Source organism: Orycteropus afer, unplaced genomic scaffold (assembly GCF_000298275.1).
Source record: "Orycteropus afer afer isolate SDZICR_OR568_19922 unplaced genomic scaffold, OryAfe1.0 scaffold00139, whole genome shotgun sequence".
Classification (NCBI taxonomy): Eukaryota; Metazoa; Chordata; class Mammalia; order Tubulidentata; family Orycteropodidae; genus Orycteropus; species Orycteropus afer.
In genome coordinates, this window is record NW_006921726.1 from 4900317 (window position 1) to 4907103 (window position 6787).

The window sequence follows — 6787 nt, forward strand, 5'->3', positions numbered from 1 at the left end:
AAAGACCTAAATAAATGGAAAAACATCCCATGCTCATGGATAGGAAGACTGAACATTGTGAAAATGTCAGTTCTACCCAAAGCAATCTATACACCCAAATCCTAATAAAAAAAAAAGAAATCAAGAATGACTTAGCTGTGCAGTGTGACTCAGGGTCTCCCATGGAATCTCAAAGTGCAGTCACCTGAAAGCTTTACTACCGCTAAATGACCTATTTCCAAGGCAGTGAACTCACAAGATTGGCAAGTTGGTTGATACTTCCTATAGCAAGAGGCCTTATGAAACTCCCTATGGGACTGCTTAAGTGTCTTCCTAACATGGCCACTGTTTTCCTGTGCAATGAGCAGTCCAAGAGAATAAGGCAAACTTGCAATGTCTTTTTGATTTAGCCTCAGATGTCAGTGTCCAGTAGGATATTGCATCATTTCTGCAATATTCTATTGTTTACACAAATCATCTTTATTCAGTGTATGAAGGGTCTATAGAAGGACAAGAATGCCAGGAAGTAAGGGCTAACTTGAAGGCTGGCTATATCCTTGAGGGCTAACTTGGAGGCTGGCTATATCCTTAAAGATATTTTGACTGGATAATTTCTAAGGTCTTTTCTAATCGTAATATTTTATGGTTACAGCTTCCATGGATATTCATGTTCTAATAGAGATTCTGGTTTTAATTACATCATTACTCTGCTATGAGTCAAGGGCATAAGAAGAGGGGTAAGAAGAATAGAATGTCTTCTTTAGTCCACTCAAATGAGACCAGAAGGGATGCTACCAGGCTTACCCTAAAGATGATACAATTCTAACTGTGGTGGTACAGGGAATCCAACAGCTGTAGAAGTATATTATTCACCTGGTTATGATGGACTTTGCAAGAATGAGCTCACTGGATATTCTGATATGCCAATGTCATCTTCCCTGTTGCTACTGGGACTTCTCCAAACCACACATACCTGTGTTATCATCAGGAAAATGTTATGAGGGGGCAGCCTAGCAATGTGGCATTGTTCTGTGGGATTTATGACCAGTTTTCAACAAATGATCTTTTATCCCATTTACTTTTCCCTGCATTGGTCAATACAACTCAACACAGGCTCATGTGGGATGTTTGGGAACACCTGCTTTCAGATTGCTTTCCTCTCATGTTTCCAACATTTCTGGGGACTTCTTTCCAACCCTTGGCACTCTCCTGGTCATGTCCTAGAGATGGAATGTTATTTAGAGAAGTCCTGGGGTTTGGCAGTGAAAGTCCTCATGAGAAATTGTGATTAGTGGTAGAGAATATTTTACAGTTGAATTTGCCCCAGCACACCTTCTTCTGTAACATGGCATATGATGAAATAATGTTGTGAAAACTTGGAGAAAATGAAAAAGGATGTTGTATGACACCCAAGGGGCAGGGAAAAAAATATATATCTTTCAAATTTATTGATATATTCTTAAGGAAATACATCATTGAATCACATAGGATTTGTCAGAAACCTGGGTTCCAATCCTAACATTTTATTTTCTATATTGCTCTATAGTTCAGTTTTCTCCTCCATTAAAAAGAAACTAAAATCTTCATTTGCATGAAAGTTTGCTGAGAAGATCAGATGAGAAAGTTACAGTTATTAGTAAGTATTTTCAAATACAGGGGGCCATATGATCAGGTACACAAGCTTTGTAATTAGCTGTGACTTAGTCCAATCTTCTCAAAATTTAATGTGCACATGAATCACCTGGAGATGGTGTTAAAATGCAGATTCTGATTCAGTGAGTCTAGAATGGGGCTCAAAAGTCTGCAATTGCAGGTAATGCCTCTATTTCTGGTCCAGAGTTTGAGGAACCTGGAGTTTGTCTCTCTAAACCAATGATTCACAACCTTGGTTGCACATCAGTTAGACCACCTGGAAGCTTTAAAAGGAGCTCTGGTGGCATAGTGTCTAAGGCATTTGACTACTAACTAGAAGGCTGATGGTTCAAACCCGCCAGCCACTTCATGGAAGGAAAACTGGGCTATCTACTCCCACAAAGATTTATCACCTCAGAAACCCAAAGGGGGTCACTGTGAATTGGAATCAACTTGATAGGAGTGAGTTTTTTTGTTTTGTTTTGGAAGCTTTAAAAATATTTCAGTGCTCCTAAAACTATAAAGATCATCAGAGAAAAAGTAGGGGCAAACATAGAAACCCTAATACATGGTATAAATACATCATCAAGCAGAACAAAAAATGCACAAACACCAGAAAACAAACTAGATGACTGAGATCTCCTAAAAATTAAACACTTATGTGCATCAAAAGATTTCACCAAAAGAGTAAAAAGAGAACTTGAAGACTGGGAAAAAAAACTTGGGGAATCAATAAATAAAAGTTTTTATTAGACTAATCTCGAAAATTTATACAAAACTTCAGCACCTCAACAACAAATAACCAAATAATGCAATTAAAAAATGGGCAGAGGAAATGAACAGACACTGCACCAAAGAAGACATTTAGGCAGCCAGCAAACACATCAAGAAATGCTTGTGATCATTAGCCATTACCCACAGCCACTGAGTTGATTCCAACTCATAGTGACCCTATGGGACAGAGTAGAAATGCCCCATAGGGCTTCTAAGGCTGAAAATCTTTATGGAAGCAGACTGCCTCATCTTTTTCTCATGGAGCAGCTGGTGGTTTTGAACCACCAATTTGGTTAATAGCCCACTGCTTTAAACACAGCACCACTAGAGTTCCTCGTCGTTGTTGTTGTTATGTGCCGTTGAGTCGGGCCTGACTCATAGCGACTCCTCCTTGGGTTTCCGAGGCAGTATCACTACAGAAGTAGATTGCCCCTTCTTCCTTCTGAGGAGTGCTGGTGGGTTTGAACCACCAGCTTTCTGGTTAGCAGTCAAGTGCCTTAAGCACTATGCTACCAGAGCCCTGCTTTAAACACAGCACCACTAGAGTTCCTCATTAGCTATTACCAAAAAAAAAAAGACTCGCTGCTGTCAAGTGGATTTGACTCATAGCCACACCTCCTTGGGTTACCCACGAGGTATCTCTACAGCAATAGATTACCCAGTCTTCCTTCTGAGGAGTAGCTGATGGGTTTGAACTACCAACCTTTTGGTTAGCAGTCAAATGCCTTAGGCACTATGCCACCAGAGCTCCTTAGAGAGATGTAAATAAAAACAACAAAGAGATGTCATCTCACACCAGTATTAATAGAAGAATTAAAAAAAAAAAAAAATGCTGGTGAGGGTGTGTAGAGATTGGAAACCTCATACACTGTTGATGTGATTGTAAAATGGTCAACCTCTGTGGAATATACTATGGTATTTCTTTAAAAAGTTGGAAATAAAAATATCATATGATCCAGCAATCCCACTACTAGGTATATTTTCTACAAAAATTGTGTTAGACTGGATTCTGTAGAGAAACAAAACCAGTAAAGCTTATATATAGAGAGAAAGAAAATTTATCTTAGGGAAATGGCTCACACACTTATAGAAGCTGGCAAGTCCAAAATTCTTGGATCAAATGTCAAGCTGGAGTCTTTTCCCAACTCACGCAGCTTCAGGGGCTGAGGAGCTCAAGGTTGGCAGGCAGTATACTGGCTGTTGACTTCAATGAATGATGAATTCAAGATCTCCAGGCCAAATGGTGGATGATTCACTCACAGACAGTTGTAGGCAACACAACAGAATCCTGCTTCACAGAAGAGAGTGTCTTTTCCCAGGATGTCCATAAATATACTGGAAGGAGGCCACACTCCTAGGGAAACTCCATTTCAATGAATTGGCTGCTCAAAATATATTCATCTGATCCCATCATGGGAATAACCACATCACAACTGCTTAAACCATACAGAATTGTGGTACAGCCAAGTTGACACACAGCTCCAACTATCACAGTCCACCCCTTGTCAACTTAGCAGTTGTACACATCTTCTTAACCATACATAATCTCTAAATAAGGACAATTATGAAGTCATATTTGTGCCTAACATGATACACTAACACACGTACAACCTGAATGCATTAACTTTATTTATCTTTCACAGTTCATAACAGAAGGAAACAAAAATATTTGATGCACATATACAATGAAGAAATATAGCAATCACAGTCCACATTTCTGCAACTGGTCATGTGGTCATAGCTGATATTCAGAACTACCTTCTTTCACCACCCATTCTATATTTCCCTTGCCCTCAGCAAGCACCTCAGCTGGTTGTGGTTCTTTGCCTGGTGGGGTGACCCAAACATTCATTCCTGAAGGGTCTGGGTCATTAGCAGTCATATCAGAATTGGGTTGCTGTAATTTTCCATTGACTTTAATCACAGAGCATCTTAAGAGACATCCTAAAGAATTTCCTGTACTCCAGACATAGTCTTTTTTACCTCCATTATGTAATGTTAATCCAATTTCCCTTTGGTAATCAGGATCTATCACACCAGATAGTACAGTAATGCCTTCCTTTGTCCGTTGATACAGAGGCATGAGGAAGTCAAAATGGCCAGATGACATTCTTAATTTCCAGTTCAATGCAATCAGTATTGTGTCTCCAGGTGGAAGTGTTCCTCCCTTTGGGACTAAGATCTCCAGACCCACAGAGCATAGGGTAGCAGGGACAGGAAGCAAAAATTTTTTTGAGTGGGTCACTAGGGGTAATAGTGAGCAGTACCACTCCTGTTTCCACCCCTTGGTTCCTGGACCCATGAATCCTGGCTATTGGAGAAACAGCACTGTATATTGGATGCTGGTTTAGAGCATATTCAGCCTCCTGGAGAACATTGCTCCAACCCTTGAAGGTATTGTCACCTAGCTGGCTGTGTAATCGTGTTTTCAGTAGGCCATTCCATCATTCTATTAAGCCAATTGCTTCAGGATGATGGGGAACATGGTAAGACCATTGAATTCCATGAGCATAGGCCCATTGCCACATTTCATTTGCTGTGAAGTGAGTCCCTTGATCTGAAGCAATACTGTGTGGGATACCATGATGGTGGATAAGGCATTCTATAAGTACATGGATAGTAGTTTTGGCAGAAGCATTGCATGCAGGGAAGATGAATCCATATCCAGAATAAGTATCTATTCCAGTAAGAACAAAACGCTGTCCTTTCCATGATGGAAGTGATCAAATGTAATCAACCTACCACCAGGTTGCTGGCTGATCACCCTAAGGAATGGTTCCATATCCTGATCTTCCTGGCTATCTGCCCATATGTCCCGATTCCAGATTTCAAGATCCCATTTTTTTCCCAATCAATGCCCTCACTTTAAATTCTGATACCATTCTGGGTTGGTAATTTAATAGGCATTATAATTCAGCCACCCTTAAAATAAGACTCTGGGTTTGGTTTTTGGCAATGTCAGCCCTGTTACTAGAAAAAATAACGCTTTCTTTCAGACTACAACTGGAAACATTGAGGTCTTTTATGTGATGCTTAAGCCTAAGCCATGACTCAGCAGCCCTGAGCTCATCTCTCTCTTTCACCACTTTGTCTAGTGTAAGTAGGACCAACCAACCAGCTTCCTTATACTCCTCATGCTGACAAAATTGCAGAAAAGTGTCAAATATGTGATCACCCAGAGCCTCACTTCTCACAAGTATTTGATCTATTCATGGTGCTATTTTGTATATTAATATTGCCACCTCATGCCATAGATTAGCAGGGTCCTCGCTAATAACAGAGGCACAGTCACTGGTGTCTTTATGACTAATCAAATTGGAGAACCAGTTTAGGAAGCCCATCCTTATGATTTTGTCTCTCTAGAACCACCCTTGGTACCAAATGTGTTAGACTGGGTTCTCTAGAGAAACGAAACCAGTAAAACTTATATATAGAGAGAGAAAGAGAAGTTTATCTTAGGAAAATAGCTCACACACTTGTAGAAGCTGGCAAGTCCAAAGTTCTTGGATCAAATGTCAAGCTGGAGGCTTTTCCCAACTCACACAGCTGCAGGGGCTGAGGAGCTCAAAATTGGCAGTCAATATACTGGCTGTTGACTCCAACGAAGGACAAATCCAAATCTCCAGGCCAAATGGTGGATGATTCACTCACGGACAGTGGTAGGCAACACAACAGAATCTTTCTTCACAGAAGAGTCTCTTTGCCCAGGATGTCCATAAATATACCGGAAGGAGGCCACACCCCTAGGGAAACTCCCATTCAATGGATTGGCTGCTCAAAATATATACATCTGATCCCATCATTGGAACAGCCCACATCACAATTGCTTAAATCACACAGAATTGTGGTACAGCCAAGTTGACACACAGCTCCAACTATCACAGAAATCAAAATTGGGACATTAATAGACATACACAAACCTATGTTCATCACACTACTATTCACAATAGTAAATATATGAAAACAACATAAAAAGGCATCAGTGAATGAGTGGATAAACAAACTATTGAATACTAAACCAAAAACCAAACTCAGTGCCATCCAGTCAATTCTGACTCATAGAAACATCCCTGCCTTGGGTTTTCGAGGTGGTATCCCTATGGAAGTAGATTGTCCAGTCTTCCTTCTGAAGAGTGGCTGGTGGGTATGAACCACCAACTTTCTGGTTAGCAGTCAAATGCCTTAGCAGTATGCCACCAGAGTAGTGCCTAATACTATACAATGTTAAATAAGAATGATAAATATGTGAAATTCCTCATAGATGAGCCTGGAAGATATTAAGGTATATGAAATTAGTCAATCACAAAAGAACAAATATTATTATGAGAATATTATTATGAGCTCTGGTAGCATAGTGGCTAAGGCACTTGACTGCTAACCAGAAGTCTGGTGGTTCAAATCC